This window comes from Trachemys scripta, chromosome 2 (genome assembly GCF_013100865.1).
Source record: "Trachemys scripta elegans isolate TJP31775 chromosome 2, CAS_Tse_1.0, whole genome shotgun sequence".
Taxonomy (NCBI): Eukaryota; Metazoa; Chordata; order Testudines; family Emydidae; genus Trachemys; species Trachemys scripta.
This window is the reverse complement of record NC_048299.1, coordinates 88,804,494-88,825,105: the sequence shown is the minus strand read 5'-3', so window position 1 is coordinate 88,825,105 and position 20,612 is coordinate 88,804,494.

Genomic DNA, 20,612 nt, shown 5'->3' with positions numbered 1-20,612 from the left:
CTGAGAGGGCTACTTAGGGATCGGGGCAAAATCAGTACTTGGTCCTGCCAGTGAAGACAGGGGGCTGGACATGATGACCTGTTGGGGTCCCTTCCAGCTCTATAAGATTGGTATGACATTAGGTCTCAACTGTGAAACAGATCTTCTCCGTCAGTGAAATGAATGATTTTCTTTCAAACAGAATTTAAAACCTACCAAATTAATATTAATATATAGTATTTGAAAAGACCAATGTAAGCTTACCCTGAAAAATACATTGAATTCTTTGGTTGAATTAACTGGCTCTCAGTTGTGTCTATTTAGCAATCTTTGTTCAGATCTGATCCCTCTGAATAGAAATGTCTTGGGCAGATTTTTTAGTAAGTTGCAACACTGTGGGAACTGTGAAAATCTTTGGAACTGGCACAAAACTTGTCATAACTAGTAAGTTTTCAGACAAACTACTTTAAATGTTTCATAATGGCAAAAATCTATCAAATTAAGCTCAATAATTTATCTCAATGCAAGAAATGTATCCCGACTAAAAATTTATTACGGGTGTAATAATTAGCAACACTAATGTTAATGAAATCATAAGTCACTGGCCAGCAACAGAAAAATGTCATAACAATCCTTTGCTCTTTTGGGTGTAAATAATACCAGGTGCTGAGCACCCGCAATATCCAATGGTTTCAGTGGGAAATGAGAAGCGTTCAGAACTTCACAGGCACATTCGGCCCTTTGCTGGACCAAGCACATAATACAAAATTTAAATTACAAGCATACCATTTACTTATTTTTAAATAAATTCTGACGGCATAACGGACTTTGTTCTCAAATAGAACATCAGCATTATTTACGTATGATAGTTTACCTATACGTGGAATGCAGATTGCAACACACAAAAATAGTTAGCAGTGAGTCAATTACAACATAAATCTGCAATCTTCCCTTTAGAAAACCTTCCATTGAAACTAATAGGAATTTCTTCTGAGCAATGAGTGAAACCAAAGGGCCCAAAGTCAATTGCCATCTTAAAAAAGAGAAGTGATACATAAATTAATAAAAATATATCACGTATATTCTTTTACATCATGCCTTCCTTGTTAAAAGTTCAACTTAAATAAATTAGACAAGCAAGGTGTTTTGAAAAGTTAAGTTGGACCAAAACAACAAGTAGCTCCACATTGGAAACTATAATTGACTTGGAAATTAAGGGTCTGATCTTCTTAAAGTATCACACGCAAAGCCCATTGAAGCCAAATGAGTAAAATCCCATTGGCCTCAAGGTCTTTTAGAGCAGACCTAAAGTGAGGCCAGGATTTTGCTCATGCAGCTCCACATTCACTTATGCAAACACGCATGCTGCTCATATATGTACAAAATTCAGATTTTATATTGGCTAGACACCCATCTAACCATGTGCAAATATAAAATACTACATGTGCTTGCAGAAGTGTCAACATATAAATGTGACTCCAATTTCTAAAAACATCTAATGAGAAATGCCAGAAATCATCATTAGTTTTTGCAAAGCACAACATCACTGGGCAGGAAGCTATGTAAAGGTGTTTTGAATACATATAAGACTTGAGTGAATAAATCATTTGGTAAACCTACTGTTCAAGCCCAATCCTGTATTCCTTGGTGGTTTTCAGAAAACTCTAGAATAGCCGGACAGCAGAAAAATAAGCTGAAATCATTTTAGAAAAGAAACCTTCACAAGCTTTAACATTAGTGGGACTACTCACAATGCATAAAATTAAGCACATGTGTAAGACTTTGTGGGAACAGGGCCTTAGTATTTATTAATCTATTTGTGTCTCAGTTGACTAAAGACAATGGGTGACATTATCAAAGGAACCTGAATTTCAAAGGGATTTGGGCACCTAAATCACTTCTTGCTAGCTTTAAAAATTCCAACCAATATATTTTGTGGGGTAAAGGCCAACTATTTTGTTAAATGGCCTCTAATTTTTCACTTCAAATTAAGTGTTAGAACAAATAGAGAATGCACATGATACATGGTGCCCATTTGGGAATCTTCGAAACTACTGAAATATCAACAACCTTCCGTTTCTTCTTTGTGATGCACGTTTATAACATGAGAATGTTGCCTCGTTCTGTAGAGAATATTTCTTTGGCAGTTAGCTGGGTTGGGAACCTTATTTTCTTGGTTGTATCCCACAGTGACAAACAGGAGACAGAAATTAGCAGCAGTAAAAGTGTTTTGAACCTGCTCACTTCTTGTGGGAACTAGTACATTCAATATACTGTTTTAAAAAAAATGTATTATTTAATGTCAGCCATATGAAATGAGCAGACAGTGATTTTAATGGGGAAGTCTTCTTTGGTCTAGTTCAGTATTTATTATTTCATGCACTTACACAAACACAGGGATCAAATAATCTTTTAATCCTTTCTAGTTCAGACTTAATAAAAATATTTTGGTTGTGTTTTATCCAATTTATAACAGGCAACAATTTTTAAAAATTTTATGAAGTGACAAAAATTTGTTTTTTTTTTGCAATTTTTTTGTGATCAGCTCTATTCCTAGAGTGACAAAATAAATACAGAGGCAGAATTATTTAAAAATAATTCAGGAGACACAGCAGACGTTAACTAATTGGCACTTCGCTAATCCACTCCAGGATTTGGACACAAGCAGCAACATCCCCTCTATTCCTCAGCAAAGATTTGATAGCTGAGTTCTGTTCAGGGCTGGCTCCAGGCACCAGCTCAGCAAGCAGGTGCTTGGGTTGGCCAAGGGGAAAGGTCAGCACGTCGGGCTCTTCGGCGGCGAGTCCCTCGGTCCCTCTCGGAGGGAAGGACCTGCAGCGGAATTGCCGCCGAAGAAGAAAGTAGCGCCGCGGCGCTGCCGCTGATCGCGGCTTTTTTTTTTTCCCCCGCCACTTGGGGTGGCAAAAACCGTGGATCCGGCCCTGGTTCTGTTGAGAGCTCCATTATTAGAAATGCTTCATAATCAAGATTTTCAGAAGTGATTGACTAAAGTTAGGCTCCTAAATACTTTTTGCGGCATTTAAGTGACTTGATTTTCAGAAGTGTTGAGCATTATGCATAACACTGCATTACATTTGCCAAATACATGACCAACGCATTTTAGGATGCATCATCCTTGCTAATTTCTTAATTGATATTTGTCATTGAGGGATACATGTTAATGTATTTACTGTAATTTTCCAAAATGACATTCAGCAACAGTTCCCCCGAAGTTGTATAGTCTGGGTCTGCTATAGAACATATCTTGTATGTTCTTATATAATTTTAAAGTGAATAATTAATAAAAAAAATATTTACAAAATGGTTCAATTTCTTAGTGTAGAAAAGGTTTAAAGATTACTTTTCTAACTCTCTTTTTAAAAGTGCTAACCAAGGTTCTTAAATTGTATACGCAGTTAGTTCAGGGCAAATTTATTTCCTGATAAAATATTCTAGTGATTTTTAAAGAGAGGCCTCATTAAAAGGTTTGTGGATTCTTTAATACCCTTCCCTTCAGGTACATCTACACTGTAATAAAAATCCTGTGGCACCAAGTCTCAGAGCCTGAGTCAACTGACTTGACTCATCGGACTCGGGGTGTGGAGCTAAAAACTGCAGTGTAGACATTCAGGCTCTGACTGATGGGATCTTAGACCACCTCTATCACTGGGTTTCAGTGCTTGCGCTCCAGCTCAAGCCTAAACATCTACACTGCAAATTTTAGCTGCACATCCCCAGCCCTGCAAGTCAGAATAAGGAAACTTGGGCCAGTCGTGGTCGTGCCACAGGGCTTTTATTGCAGTGTAGATGTACCTTTCCTCTCACTATCACTGTGTCTTTTATACACAAATTTTGGGTAAATAAAGGGGAAATTTTCAAAGTCACAAATTTTTTGAAATGAACCAGAACATAAAGCTGTACTCAGCATTCATTCAAAAAGTGTTTAATATATTTTGAGTTTGAAACTAAATTAGTGGGCACTCTCACAGATTCTTCTGTTCCACAAAAACCTGCCTTCAATTCAAGCACGTAAACTTCTGCAAATCCAACTCCCTAAAGCTGTAACTCATAAGTGGACAATTTACTCCCATCTTCAGAATTTAATAGGCAGTAACAATATGTTATAGACTTAAAGTAGATAAAATACGTTTGGCAATGAGATATCGTTCTCATGCTGAACTCAGAGTTAAGATTGTGTGCTTGCGTGCAATTTGGAGGAATTGGATGCAAGAAATGAAATTGCCTCTCTCTTCCACTTTCAAATCTGTGAATTCTTTCTTTATTGTTTCAAAAGCAAAGCATGATACGTATGATGCAATTCTGAATTTACTTAATTCCTAACAAATTCATTTCTCTCTCCAAAATGAATCCAGATATACAAGCAAAACTTGATTCCACCAAGATTCAGGTCCTACCTCTTTCTACTGAACACGATGGGAAAGTAGCATATTGTGGATTTTCACCCAAACGTTATTAAGGTGGCTTGGGAAGACGACAAGAAGAATACAGAAAAAAATGCAATCCACAAAGAAATTTGGCCCCCAATGACAATGAACAATCATACTCAATGAGCAGCTGGCTGACTGTAGATAAAAATAGCAACAAGAATTATTGCTTCAAATATCAACATGAAAGCAAAGAAGGTTTTGTCCCCACCAAATCTCCAGGTATATACTATATTATTAAAACTAGTTCTATATATATTTAGAGAGTTCACTGTTTCTTTACAATAAAATGTATTACTGTTCCTAAAAGGGTTTGCGCTCTCCAGGCCAATATTACTTTCCATTTCTCCATAAGTGGGCTATCACTGAAGCTTGTTTCTCCATCAAAAGCTCAGTTTTGGCTCCTCTCCCCCAGTTGAAAATCTTTCTATAATGAAAGAAAATGTTGGCTGAGCTCCTCAGCTAGTGTAAATCAATGTAACTCCACTGAAGTCAATGGAGCTCTGTAGATTTACACCCGCCAGAGACCTGGGGTAGAGTGTTTGGTTTTGAACAAGTGCTATATACTGCAACAAACGTAATAACACACACAGCACCTAGCTTATTAAAACAGACCAGAAGAATTACACAAAACAAAATCAAAAAGATAATGCAGGAGAAATCAGCTTCAGAGAAGTAATTTCTGTTTGGTTCTTATCTGAGATACAATAAATTAATAACAGCAGAGACAAATTTATCTCTTTCAAATGCAATGGAAAAGAAGGGTTTATTGACCTTCCCCCTCTTGCACATCAAAAATACCTAAGAGATGGGCCTTAGACTCTTCTCCTCATCAGGACTATTTTCTTTTGTCTTTTGTACAGCTATTAAATAACATTACCACTACCCGGAATGCCAACAATCTCAGGCTCCCTGAGGCTAGAGACAAAATTAGGCAGTCAGGTTTTTTCTGCCAAATATACGTACACATTGCAAAGGGGCAAACACAACTGGGTAATTTGGTGGGACAAAATGCATCTGGCGCTAAATGACCAGAAGCTTGCATACACAGAAGTGCCGACGTCCAGAACCTGCAATCAGTTCTGCTAGTTCCGACACAGGTGCTCAAGCAAATGCCAAAGACTTCAAGTGAGGTCGTTACAGACACAGAGGTCTGCACTGCCTGAGCATATATTAACTTTCCATATTTGAATCACTGTAGTTATAATACTTTTACCATCTTTCTCTTTGAACGTCTATCAGAAAAAGTATGACTTAATTTTCAACAAGAATCCCATTTGACAATTAAAGCCCTCTTTACGTGATATGCTTTTATCCTTTCAGACGAACATGTAGTGTCTCAAACCATAGGAAGTTGTATCAACAAACCTGAAAATGGCACCACACTTTCCACAGGTAATTGTTTCTCAGTTCTCATTTTCTATACAATACAGTTAAGAATTAAGCACTATTTGATATGGTTAAGACAAAACTGAAAATATTTTCTCTTTCAAAAAGGTCCAAACACAACTACTGTAGATGTGGAACATTGCTGTAAGCATAGGCCCCAACTCTGTGGGGGCTCCAGGGCAGGAGTACTCATGGAAAAAAATAGTGGATGCTGAGTACCCACCAACCACCTGCCGATCAGCTGTTTGGTCCGTCCAGCTGATCAGCTGCTCGGCAGGAAGCATTGGGGGGAAGGGCCAGAGCAGGGGTGGGGAAAGAGGTGGAGCGAGGGCAGGACGCGCTCAGGGGATGGGGCAGAGCGTGGGTGGGAAGAGGTGGGGCAGGTGCAGGGCCACAGGGAAGGGGGCAAAGCAGAGATGAGAAGAGGCAGAGCAAGGGTGGGACCTTAGCAGAAGGAGTGGAGTGGGGTGGAGCACCCACCCGGAAAGAAGAAAGTCTGCACCTGTTGCTGTACGTTAACATCTGCTGTGCGTTACCAAAAGGGTCCGAAACCTAATGCCCATGGGCAGCTCAGGTTAAACATTCTAGAAGTCCTACTGAAATACATGTTTTGGTGGTATTGTTGTGCTTTGTTAACATGCCACATGGGTCATTGTTCTTTAACCTGCACGTGCCACTGTTCCTTAATCTAACATTTAACATGTTAAATTATCAAAAGTATTCAAAGCCAAAATTTTCAAATGGTGCATAAAGGTGCTGAAAGCTTGAAGACCAAACAGATTTCAGTGTAATTTCAGTACTTCTGAAAATCAGACCATTTGATTGATCAGCTACTTGGACACAGATTCAGAATAAATTTAGGCACTCAGGCCTGACAATCTGGGCCTAAAATCATGGCACCAGCCTATTATAAGAAGCACTAGCATTCTGCTTACTCCTTAGCAGACACCAGCGATACCAGCACTGAGAGTGCCTCTTTGTTTCTCTCAGTGCTGCTGGATGGGAAGGTATGAGCAGAATGTAGACCTGTTTAGATAGAGTCAGATATTGATTTATGCATAATCAGATTAGGTGGTATAATTACTGCAATCAAATACAGGGGTGGCTCTATGTATTTTTGCCACTCCAAGCACGGCAGCCAATTGGCTTTTGGCGGCATGCCTGCGGGAGGTCTGCCAGTCCCGCGCCTTCAGAGTACTTGCCACCGAAACCGTGGGACTGGCTGACCTCCCACAGGCATGCCGCCGAAGGGAGCCTGACTGCCACCCTCACGGTGACCGGCAGGCCGCTCCCCGCGCGTTTGCTGTGCTGGTGCCTGGAACCAGGCCTGATCAAATACCATGTATACCTTACGCCATCACACACGGTTTTATATTTATTTTTCTTTGCAGCTAGAAGTTATGCAACGTTAACCACTTGTTGTTGTTCTATTTTGTGTAGATATTACAGAGCATTTCATGCACAGGACCGCCTATTTAATATACATTGTCCTACTCCTGAAAAGCACCATGTACTACGTCATCGTACTCTTCTTCATATACAGGATGCAAAGTCCAATCAAACATCGGGGGAAAAAACCTTAAACTTCTCCTTATACCTTCCAATGTCAGCATTTGTGTCTCAAATTTACTTTGCTTTGCTATAAGCCTGCTCATATGAAACACCTTGCTCTAAGACATGCATTTCAATTTGATTTTGTTGGTTAATTTTCTAATTAGCACAGATGGTTTCTTCTGCTTAAGAGCGAAGAGTTTTATATGTGACCATTTTTCCTATTTCATTATTTTAATTTTGTAACTGTGGAACTTCAAGGGCTGAGGCTACACTCCTTGATTTCAATAGGAATTTTACATCACAAAGCAGTGCAGGATGATTCTCTTAGTCTCTTAGCCTGCAAAAACACTTGTGCACACAAAGAACTTTTTCGATGTGGATAGGCCAATTTGCAGGGGTAGAGTCCTAATCTGTAATTTAAAATGATTTGTCATTTCATTTCTACTAAATACATTTATTTTCTTTATAAAACAAAAACAGGCTTTTTTTGAAAAAATATGACTAATTTTTTTAATTGACATATTAATGGATTTTAAATAAAATTCAGCATTGCAGAATTCTGTCCAGTTTATTTATTTAAAGGAAATCAATTCTAGGAACTGTAAGAGAGGGTTCTCTAGTGGTCAGAGACCCATTTGTTTCATCCCCTGCACCCAACCGTGTAACATATTTATATGGCTTTTACCACGGTAGTATTTGAATGCCTCACAATCACTAATGCATTTATTCACACAACACTGCTGTGAGATAAGGAAGTATTATTATGCCCATATTACAGATGGGGAACTGAGGTCTGAAGAGACTAAGTGACATGCCCAAAGCTACATGGAAAGCCTGTGGCAGAAGAGAGAATTAAACCCGGGTTTCCCAACTCCCAGATTAGCACTAAGCACTAGACCAGGCCTCCTCCCTTTAGCTCCAACTCTATCTGTGTCCCCCTCTCTCATATCCACCCCTCCCCTTCAGCTCCTATCCTCCTGCACATCCATGCCTATACACACCGATATTCTTCCCCTGCCACTCCCTCTAGTCCTAACCACCACCCGTTACTGACAGTCCATTTCCTCCTCTGCTGTCTCACCTGTCCCCTCCTCCCCGCACTGCTTCCTGTATCTCACTGCTTCCCCTCACTTCTGGCAACCATCCCCCCTCCCACTTTGCTTTTTCTCACACTCTGGCTCCTGCACCTATCTCTCCCTGTATTTCACCCCCGTCCCCATCTTTCCCCCACTCTTCACCCCTCTGCATTCTCAGTCAGGCTGCTTCCTATTCCTCCTCACCGCCTGGGTGCTAGCAGCGGGGGTGAAGAGGCATTGGTCACACAGAAGAGAGCGGGTCCTTGCTCTCAGATCTGGTGCTAAAGTGGCCTGCAGCAGCAACAGTGTTGTCAGCCTCAAAACTTGAGCTTTTGGCAAACACATGTGAAAAGTAGCCCCCAAAAATCACGGAGGTTGGTGACACTGCTCCTTCCACACTCCCCCTCCCCCGGCAGTAACATTGTTCCCTTCCTCCCTGCAGCGCTCTAGTGCATACGTCCCAACCTTTCAAGTGGCTAAAGTGGGCTACGGAGGGGCAGATGAGCCAAACCTAAGTGGTGCCATGACCCCATGTGCTAGGTCACAATGCCACTTGGTGGGAGGTCTGGGGCAAACAGAAGATTGTGGGTGTCTAAGGACAATCCCACAAAATCCAGGACTTTGGGTAATTTTGGTAATATAGTCACTTCCCCTCCTCGCAGTAACCCCCAAGGGGTGTACACATACAGGCTGTTGTTGGCCCTTGTTCTCCCCGTACCTGTGGCTGCAGCATCCCTTTCTCACACTGCTCTCTCCACTGCCTGCCTGGCCCTTTGTTTTCTGGTCCCCCCACCTCCCGCCTCCTCCTCTTCCTCACACGTATTGAAAGCAAACAAGCGTGATGGCTAAGGATACAGCTATGTCACGCTTGTCACCACTCTCACAGGCCGGGAACTTTGCTCGTTACATGGCCTCTGCTGCCACGCAGTATCAGAGAGTTAGGTCGCTTTGATCAGCTGCCACACAGTAACAGTTCGTGACTTCACTTTGAGCCAGTGGGTCCAAAGGTTTCCATGACTTGATCTGGAATGGAATGACTTGATCTGTTTTTACCATGACTGTGTTTGGCAAAGGTATAAGCAATTGAAAACAGGGTCTTCTAATGGGAAGTTTCAGGCAATGTTAACTTACAGTCATCTATACCTAAAGTGTGCCATCTATAATTAAAATGTTTGTCTATATCATGCACCTTGAAATTCAGGCCCTGCCAGTATCTGTCTCTTACCCCTTCATCCAACAAACCCATTTTTATTAAATGTAAACACCTATGTTAATTGTGTTGAAGTTCCTCCTCTATCTTGGTGGGTCCTACGCTTATTGGCGGATTTTCTTGTCTCCGAGATTCACCATGTGGGTTGGGGAACAGCCCAGAGACCTTCCCCTCTGGAAGAACCCACAGTCCAGGTCAATTGGGAGGTTTGGGGGGAATCCAGGCCCACCCTCTACTCCGGGTTCCAGCCCAGGGCCCTGTGGACTGCAGCTGTCTATAGTGCCTCCTGTAACAGCTGCATGACAGATACAACTCCCTGGGCTACTTCCCCATGGCCTCCTCCAAACACCTTCCTTATTCTCACCACAGGACCTTCCTCCTGGTGTCTGATAACGCTTGTGCTCCTCAGTCCTCCAGAAGCACACCCTCTCACTCTCAGCTCCTTGCACCTCTTACTCCCAGCTCCTCACACTCGCACCACAAACTGAAGTGAGCTCCTTTTTAAAACCCAGGTGCCCTGATTAGCCTACCTTAATTGATTCTAGCAGCTTCTTCTTAATTGGCTCCAGGTGTCCTAATTAGCCTGCCTGCCTTAATTGGTTCTAGCAGGTTTCTGATTACTCTAGTGCAGCCCCTGCTCTGGTCACTCAGGGAACAGAAAACTACTCATCCAGTGACCAGTATATTTGCCCTCTACCAGACTCCTGTACCCCACTGGTCTGGGTCTGTCACATAATGTATAATTATGGTTGCGCATTTAAAATAGAAAAACGAGGAGGCAAGAGGATGATTATTCTATTTCTCTTTTATTCACTCTCTTGGGTTCTAGAAGTGGGGAGATTTTGACCAGTCCTTACAACCTATCACAGAAACCATTGTTAGTCTATAGCCTTCCATGTCCTATTTTATATTGTTATTTATCGCTCATCACTGAAGTGTCTGAATGGTGATGCGTTAGGGTGATCCCAGTTGGCATGAGACAGGGTTATCTAAGCTGCTACAAAAGAGATGGGGTTAAACAGCTTCCCTTCCTGCTGTTGTAAGTGCTATGGAGGATAGGATTAAAATTCAAAATGATCTGGACAAACTGGAAAAATGATCTGAAGTAAATAGGATGAAATTCAATACAGACAAATGCAAAGTACTCCACTTAAGAAGGAACAATCAATTGCACACAAGCAAAAAGGGAAATAACTGCCTAGGAAGGAGTACTGTGGAAAGGAATCTGAGAGTCATAGTGAATCTCAAGTTAAATACAAGTCAACAATGTAACACTGTTGCAAGAAAAGTGAACGTCATTCTTGGATGTATTAGTAGTAGTGTGGTAAGCAAGACATGACACATAATTCTTCTGCTCTACTCAGTAGTGGATTAATGCATGGGCCCACAGAACTCATGCCCAGGGTCCTGGCCAATTTGGGAGCCCCCACAGGGGTGCTGAAACCTGTGTAAAAGTGTGGGGCAAAAAACACCAGGACTGTGACCCCACCCCCTGCTCCTCCTCTTTCTCCCAAGTCTCTGCCCCATGCAACTCCGCACCCTTTCTTGCATGACCAAGTCACTTATCCTCTCCAGGTTTCAGTTTCTCCAGCTGTGAATAATACCTGCCTCACATAGACATTGAAGCTTAATGCACTAAAGTACATTGAAATTCTTGGATGGAAAGTGCAACACCAGTGCAAGTTATTATGCATCATGATTAGACTATGGCTAAAATTCAGTTTTGCTCTCTCCATACTGGCAAGACCAAATCATATTATAACTACCATATTATATAATATATGACTATGACTTGGTATATTTGCTAGGTAAAAAGACAACGATGGATGTAATTTGTGAAATCTCCCGCTGTTGCACTAACATCAGTACAGCCCCACCAAGGACACCAAATGCAGAAGTGCTAGTGTCACTTAATCCTGCTCAGAGCAGGTCTAGAAGAAATAGTGGTAACAAGCGAGTGAATGCTATTGCCCTCACTACACCAGTTCTCCCAGGGCTCACCAGTGAAGATTCACCAGCACTATTGCAATGCTGGGAGATATTCCCAATAAAGTCCTGGGTGTAGACAAGCCCTTTGACACAACCACCTGCACATGTGGGAGGAACCTCTCTCTGTATGTTCCTTTTCAATTTTTCTTACCCACTGTCAGTTATTTCCCAGAATTATTCTGCAGGTGAGTGAGGTCGGGGTGTCTGTGTCTGTGAGAGAGATCAAATACTCTGGTTAGTTCCATTCCAGTTGCTAAATTCTCATCCACACCTAGTCTGAAATGAGGTGGGCTTTCTCAGATGTTATCTCTGTTCTGTTTTAAAACGTCTGTGTATGTAGAGGAAAATATTTTTCCCCGCCCCAGCAGCTATATAAAAAGATACCAGTAAATTGGTAACCCACAAACAAAAACAATCCTAACATACAGCAAAATATATATCTAGGGTACAGGCTCCCAGCTGCAGCCAATGGAGCTCTTTGTGCCAGTTGCTAGAGAGCTGGCTGATCACATAATGCTGGTTCCTCCTCATTACCTCTATTAAATTTCAGTAATACAGCTAAGAATGAAATTCTTTCCAGGTATCATTTTTGCAGGTAAGCAATTGCTATAGGGATGTGATGTGATTGCGGATGGGAGAAGGAGGTGGTCAATGCTATTGGGAATGGGACAGGGTTTGTATTCCATGAGATAATCTCTCTTTTCATATATGGACCACACGATGAAAATGTTTGAGAACCGTCTGATCCAACAGTCTATTTACAACATTAAAATGAAATAGAAGCCATCATCTAGTTTCCATTTTAAGGAGTGAGGATTCGTTAACAGAAAAGTTGCAAGGACATGCAAATAGAGTCACTGGGAAGAGAATTAATATATCAGCTGTACGCTGGCACACAAATGTGAAATTTGTTAAATTCTCCAAGCAATCTAGAGACCAAGAATACTTCATTAGGAGTATTTTCCCAGCTACTGGTTAGAGTACCTGGTTATTTGAGCAAGGACACAGCAGCATAAGTAAAGTACCACAGCTTATTGTAAAACGAAAAGTCAACGTGATACTTCCAGCTGGATCAAGGACTTTGGCACAGGAAACAAACTAGTTGTTTTGAGTAAGTGTTTTTATTCTTGATTGTTTTTCTTTTGGTAAATAGAATCAAGGGACAAAAAAACTGTACCGAATAAATGAATATTTAAAAAGGAATTTGCACATAGTCCATATATTGCTTTTGACCGGTGTATGGAACTCCCAAGGACACCAATGGGTTCACTGAGGGCAGTATATAATCCTAATGAGTAAAGTGAATACAAGAGTAAAAGTCTGGAATATTTACTGAATAACTATTAAGAATCAGGAAGGAGGAAAATGGAGAGATTTACATTTAAAATATTGGGCCAAGTTATTCTCTTGTGCAACTCCATTGAAAGAGTCCAAATGCCAGCAAGTATAAAATTCACAGCACAAGTTTCAATTTAACAGGTATGAGATTATTAAAAAAATTGTTATGGTTAGGACTATATCAGTGTACGATGATGAATCAAGGGAAATTGCCTGCGGTGCAACCGTCTTCAGGTTCTCAGTAAGTGGTTTTACTGAGAGTATCTTTTCCCCTTTGTGTATAATATTCTTTATCTGATTAAAGCTACAGAAACAGGACAATCAATAATATAACTGCTAGGTAACGTTGAGTACATAACAGTATTTATAATACATTGTCTAGCAAATGTCATTTTCTAAACTATATTTTAAGAGTATGTTAAAATGTGAAGTGAAGCACAGAGATTGTGATTTGCCAAAGGGCAGAGAGGGAGAGCCAGAAAAAAAGGCAAATCTCCTGAGTCTCACTCCGGTGCTTTAACCACAAGAACATCTTTCCTATCTAGGCACATTGGAGATCACAGGACTAAATCCTGCTCATCCACTGAAATTAATAGAATTGGGTGGTGACCAGGAAATCACCCCACTCAATTTGCCATGCAGTGATGTATGTCAAGGAGCAAAAAACATTTTTGGTAGCAAAAAGGAACAGGAATTCACAAAGTGCATAAACATGGTTTAGTACTCACACCATTAAGTGGCCGATAGCAAGTTTTGTTCAAAATTGTGGACTTTGTATTTAAAATATGAACTTTAGAATTTTAGTCTGATGAAATTCATAACTTGATCATTCATTAGTTTTTGTAGAGGATTTTAATGATGTGAGTATGGAGTAAAGTACTTTGGCTCGGGCACCAACTTGGTGGTTTCAAGTAAACTTCTCAAAATGTTTTCAAAGCATATATTTACTTTCTGTATTTACTATGCTTGTTACCCAGGACAAAATCAAGTTATTCATAAATATACTGGGTGAAATCCTGATTCCACTGAACTCAAAGGCAAAACTCCAATTGACTTCATTGGGGTCAGGATTTCACCCATAGTAGTCTCTCTATTTCAGAATGAACCAGTTAGACTTGTGTAATCAATGAGAATGATGTAAATTGCTTGGAGAGCTTGTTTAGTATTGTCACACTGTGCGATGATTATGCAAAAATATTCAGAAGTGGAACCAATTATTGTTAGCAGTAAATGTGAAATATTGAACTTATGTTTTTTCTACAATACCATATATTTAGCATCCCATCATATGAGTTGTTGAGCTTCTTTAATGCTCATTCATTTAAATAGGAGGTAAGGATGATCACTGCTTGGATGATCTGGCCATTAGGTAGCATTAAAAGGTACATTTCTATTAGTAATATCTTACTGCAATTGTGTTTTCTTTCCTAAAAAAAGCTACAGTTCAGGAAGGCACTTAAGCATGTTTCCATTCGTATTCATCAACGTATTTAACATGTGCTTAATTAAAGGCCAAATCAAGGCCAAAATGCAGTAAATTTGTTGATTCCATATAGTAATGGGGAATAAAGAGGTGTGCTTTTTTCCGTAAACACGAGGTATATGTGATAGAGTAATCCTTTTAATAAAATACAATAATTGATCCAATAATATGATTCTCAATTTTATTTTTAAAGATGATTTCCAACTGTTAAAATGTGTTAGCCATGTTTGGATTTCATGGGATTGAGAGAATTATATGACTTTAATTAAGCTTATTCTTCCCTCCAGATACTGCTAAATCGTCTTCCTGGGTGCCTAGTCCGTGAGACAAACAAATATTTCTGAAGAGCAAATGTTTTCTGTTAGGGAATATTTCTGATTACACCAAATGGCAGAAATTAGCCAAATTTTTTTCTCATGAATATACCCAATTTAAGAGCTATATTCTACCCTCAATCTGTCGTTGTCATTAGGAGCACTATCATGGAATGATGGCACCATGCAGGCTTAATTTTATAACCTCAGCCTATGGACCCTAATTTAAAAAGTAATTTGTTCCTTTCCACAAATTATTTGACATGCCCAAACTTAACCATGTTTTATCAGATTTATTTTAGGGGCAGATTTTCAATGGCACGTAGGTGCCCAGGAATGATAGTTAGATGTCTAAGTGTCTTTTGCCCCTTTGAAATCGCCTCCACAGTTTTCACATTATTTTACAAGCACTCTCCTTATTTACTATTTTATTGCAAGGCCAGAAAGCAATTTAAATAGCAAATCAATTTTTTTTTAAACCAACAACTACTTGTTCATCAATATAAAGATACTAGATCTGTACAGTATTTTGCAAAGGATTTGCTCACTGTGATACTTCTAGGGGCTATAGTATTTGGCTCTGGTACCAAGCTCATTGTAACAGGTAAGTTATGTGGTAATTACAGTAATGCAAAGATAAAGAGACTTATTGTGATCATAGAAAATCTTTTTATCACAGGAAAGGTCAACAATTGTAAGCTCGATCTTGTGAAGTACTAAGCACTTAATGTGAGGTTCTGAACACCATGAATTCCAGTAGATTTCAGTGCAACTTAGGGCTGTCAGCACCTCATAGGATCTGATCTCAAACACATCAACTTTTTAATTCCAGAACAAACCTGCAATTTTTACTGGTAGATTTAAAGTAGATTTTTTCAAGTTAATGATGAATATTTCTAAAGATCAGCTGTTAAATGTAATTTTTCAAAGGATGTGCCGCATGCAGGTCCTCGGGGTCCAGTTGCAAAAATTTATCTTAGCTTTGATATTACTCAAATTCTTTCACTAAAATTCATAAACATGCATAAAATTAAACTGTAAAATAAGTAACGTCATGCTTCTCAATTAAAACAAAAGAAGCAATCTATGAAGTAGTCAGCAACTTCCTATCTGAATACTTGTAGTTACACCAGTGTAAGTGAAAGAATTTGGCCCTAGAGATTGTCATCTTGTGTGAAGTACCTTGGCATTGCAGGCAAACTGACACTTGCAAATATTCTTAATAGTGTCTAACGATATATACTTGGGGCCTGTGTCTTCTTTGCCTTGCTCTTAGAAGCCATTTATAGTCACGAAAAGTCGATGGGAAATGCTATCATTCTGATTGAGTTGCATATTACACCCAGTTTGCATTGGTATAACAGACTGCACAAACACAGGACAAAGGAAAATCAGGTCCTTACTCTCTCAGAATTATGCTCTGCACATTTATATAAATCAACTAGAACAGTCAGTCTATTTTAAAGCTCAATTCACAATCAAGTTTACCTTAGTACCCCTATAGCTCTGAACTAAAGATAAATTGTTGTAATGCTGCCAATTAAAATTAATACACTATCATAATTAATTCTAAAAATATCAGATCAGGATCAGCATGTTAAGTGAATAATCTATGGTATTAAGAATGTAGATACAATTTAGTTAGAATTTTAGTTTACAATGGACAATTTTCCTAAATTGTCTTCCCTGTATAAGATCCTGCACTCTTTGACAGACAAAACTCCCATAGATTTACCAGGTGTTTTGACTATGTAAGGAATGGAGAACCATGTCTGTGATATGTATAGATTATTTATTACTGCATGAAAACCTACAATTCCTCACTTAATTTATTAGTATATTAAACCCGTAGGATACAATAAAATGTTTTAGTAACAAAATATCTTCTCAAAGAGAAATATCAAATATTGGCAAAAACAACAAGGAATCAGGTAGCACCTTAAAGACTAGCAGATTTATTTGGGCATAAGCTTTCATGGATAAAAAACCCACTTCTTCAGATGCATGTATCTGAAGAAGTGGGTTTTTACCCACGAAAGCTTATGCCCAAATAAATCTGTTAGTCTTTAAGGTGCCACCACACTCTTTGTTGTTTTTGTGAATATAGACTAACACGGATACCCCTGATATCAAATATTGGCTAAGTAAGTTCCTCCTAAGAAAAGAAAAACACCAAAAATCATGGAGAAATTCAGATCCTGGCACAATTTTAAATAAAATCAAAAGAAATTGTGGCTGTTTGTGCCAGTGCTGAATTTGATTCCAGAATTATAATAGTCGGGGCTTTTCCGTTCAAAGAACATGAGGTAAAATTCCAACGCCACAGAACTCAATAGCAATGACTTTTGGGCCAGGATTTTACCCATGTTGTATAACCATACTTTGATTTCCAGCAGCTGAAGATCTGGCCCAGGAGTTTTTGTAAAGCACATGAACACAGTGAGAACAATTATATCAAAGTCTTCGGCACAAAGCTCATTGTTTCAAGTAAGTTCTATAGTAGCATAGAGAAAAAGTTACTTGTGATAATATAAATTTAGCAACTGCCGAGCATAATTTATTCAAAAAGGATAACAGACAATTGAAATGTGATATGCAATCTACAGTAGAATGAATGTCTTTACTATCTAAATGTGAGGATAATGTACAGAATACAGAGTACAGAGTAAAACAGATGAGTGATCACATTGACAATTATTGATATAGAGGGTTGTTCTCTTGTGTAGGGGTCAATACCCCAGACCAGGAGAACATCCATAGTTCCATCCTGTGTGGGGGGCAAGCCAAAGAGGCAATTCTAGGATACCCTGTGCATCAAAGAACAGTTGGGATCAGGGGGAGGGGAGTGGTGAGGGCATGGAATGGGCAGTGGGTCTGTAACTTGTGAGATCAACTGGTTAAAACTCCAACTAAGTGAGTGGGCAACTGCATGGATATTACAAAAGCTCCTGGGCTATGATGTTCTAGCTAGGTTGGGGGAAAGATTTCATCTTCCGGTCCATCATATAGCTTCCTAGAGAAACCCCCTTTACTCTGCTTAGTGCGGTGACAAGAATTTAGCCTCTCGTATTTCAAGTATGTATTAATCAGGAGATGTAAGAGGTTAGGGATGAAATCTCAGCCCCGTTGATGTCAATGGAAATTTTGACATTGACTTGGATGGAGCCCGGATTTCATACTAATTTTTTTTCTCTCTTGTTAAGGGCATAGGGACAGGTGGAAGGTCTGGGAGAAAGGATGTGCACTGGAACCAAGAGAGCCAAGATTTGTGAATATTGTATATTTCATTACTGACATGAGCATTTTAGATTAGTATTGTAATTTTCTATTGCACAAAATCAGTTCAAATTCATACTAAAACATAAATGCCATCACATAAGAGTGGAGGGGTGCAGGAATAAAAGGGCCTGATTCAGCATCAAATTACCCATATTTTTAATAAGCATAGTATTGAGCCTGTAACATACACTGTGAGCCCAGTCCTGAGAGCTTATGATCTGCCATTGACTTTGATGGGAGTTGAGGCTCCTCAGTCAGAGTCAGGTTTCTTCTCTGACATATTGAAATACTATTTTCATAAGACAAGGAATTTTCCAAATTATGCAATAATTAGATGAGTGATTGTTCTCAAACACAAGCAATATGAAGGAAGATATTCTATCTGAATCAAATGCTTCTCTTGTTACATCAGTACAACTCTATCTCTGCTGTATTGAGAATTTGGCCCAACATGTTTTGTAGCCTGTCTATATCAGCCAAAGACTCTATGCAACATTTGCTATAGAAAGTCGAACTAGGATTTGGGCCTTCTTTCATAATGTTCAACAGAGCCATCTAGATTTACGTTGCTAAAATATGCATCTTAAAATATCTCTCTCCTTTGTCACTGAGACTTCATTCGGAATATAATCAATCCCCAAGCCTACTGGACTTTTACGATTATACTGCACAGGAAAGCAAAATTGTATTAGTTTTACATTTGAAACCATTCAGGAAACCATTCAAAATAGTGTTTAATGGGTGGAAAGATGTCATGAAACATCTTCAGAAAAAGGGATAGGTCACAGTGTACTGTAAAATGAGTATTTTTTTTCTAATTATATGTTTATTTATGTTGGTATTTTAAAAATGCACCCATTCGACCAATCTGACAGTACAGGGACAAAACCACTGAGCATCCAGCAGAATTTAACTGAAGTAGCCATTTCCATCAAACCACTAGGAAAGAGAAAATAGAACGAGTCCAACATTAAGTCTCAAACGTCAACCAGATCCTCTCTGTCAGTGAAATGAATGATTTTCTTTTGAACAGAATTGAAAAGCTACCAAACTACAGTATGTGAAAATACCAATACCAATACCAATGTAAGCTCACCCTGAAAAATACATTGAAATTTCCACCATTTCTTTGGTTGAAATAACTGGCTCGCAGTTGTGCCTATTTATGCTATGTTTCTTCAAATCTGGTCTCTCTGAATAGAAATGTCTTGGGGAGTTTGGGGAGTTTCAACATGGTGGGAACTGTGAAAATCTTTGGAACTGGCATAAAACTTGTCGTAACTAGTAAGTTTATAGACAAACTATTTTAAATGTTTCATAATGGCAAAATCTATCAAATTAAGCTCAATAATTTATCTCAATGCAAGAATGTACACAGGCTAAAATTTTGAGTTTAATAATTTATTAACAACACTAATGTTAATGAAATCAAAAGTCAGTTACTAGCAACAGAGAAATGTCATTACGATCCTTTTCTCATTTGGATGTAAATAATACCAGGTGCTGAGCACCCTCAAGGTCAGTTGTTTCAATGGGAAATCAGAACTTCTCAGGAGCATTCAGCACTTTGCTGGATCAAGTACATAATGCAAAATTAAAATTACAAGCATACCATTTACTTACCAAAACAACAAGTAGTTCTACACTGGAAACTATAATAGACTTGGAAATTAAGGTCTTAAAGTGTCTTATGCAAAGCCCATTGTAGCCAAATGAAAAAATCCAATTGGTCTTAAGGGGTTTTAGATCAGGCATAAAATGAGGTGACAAATTTAAAACTGATTTTGCTCATGCAGCTGCACATCCACTTATGCAAACACGCATGCTGCTCATATATATACAAAATTCAGATTTTATATTGGCTAGACACCCATCTAACCATGTGCAAATACAAAATACTACATGGGCTTGCAGAAGTGTCAACATATAAATGTGACTCCAATTTCTAAAAACATCTAATGATAAATGCCAGAAATAATCATTAGTTTTTGCAAAGCACAACATCACTGGGCAGGAAGCTATGTAAAGATTTTTTGAATACATGCAAGATTTGAGTGAGTAAATCATTTGGTAAACCTACTGTTCAAGCCCAATCCTGAATTCCTGGGTGCTTATGGGGCATATGGAATGTAAGATTGAGCCCCAAATGTTGAACTAATTAGTGCTGGAGCATGAGGATCGNTAAATCAATGTAACTCCACTGAAGTCAATGGAGCTCTGTAGATTTACACCCGCCAGAGACCTGGGGTAGAGTGTTTGGTTTTGAACAAGTGCTATATACTGCAACAAACGTAATAACACACACAGCACCTAGCTTATTAAAACAGACCAGAAGAATTACACAAAACAAAATCAAAAAGATAATGCAAGAGAAAAGAGCTTCAGAGAAGTAATTTCTGTTTGGTTCTTATCTGAGATACAATAAATTAATAACAGCAGATACAAATTTATCTCTTTCAAATGCAATGGAAAAAAGGGGTTTATTGACCATCCCCCTCATGCACATCAAAAATACCTAAGAGATGGGCTTTAGACTGTCTCATCATCAGGACTATT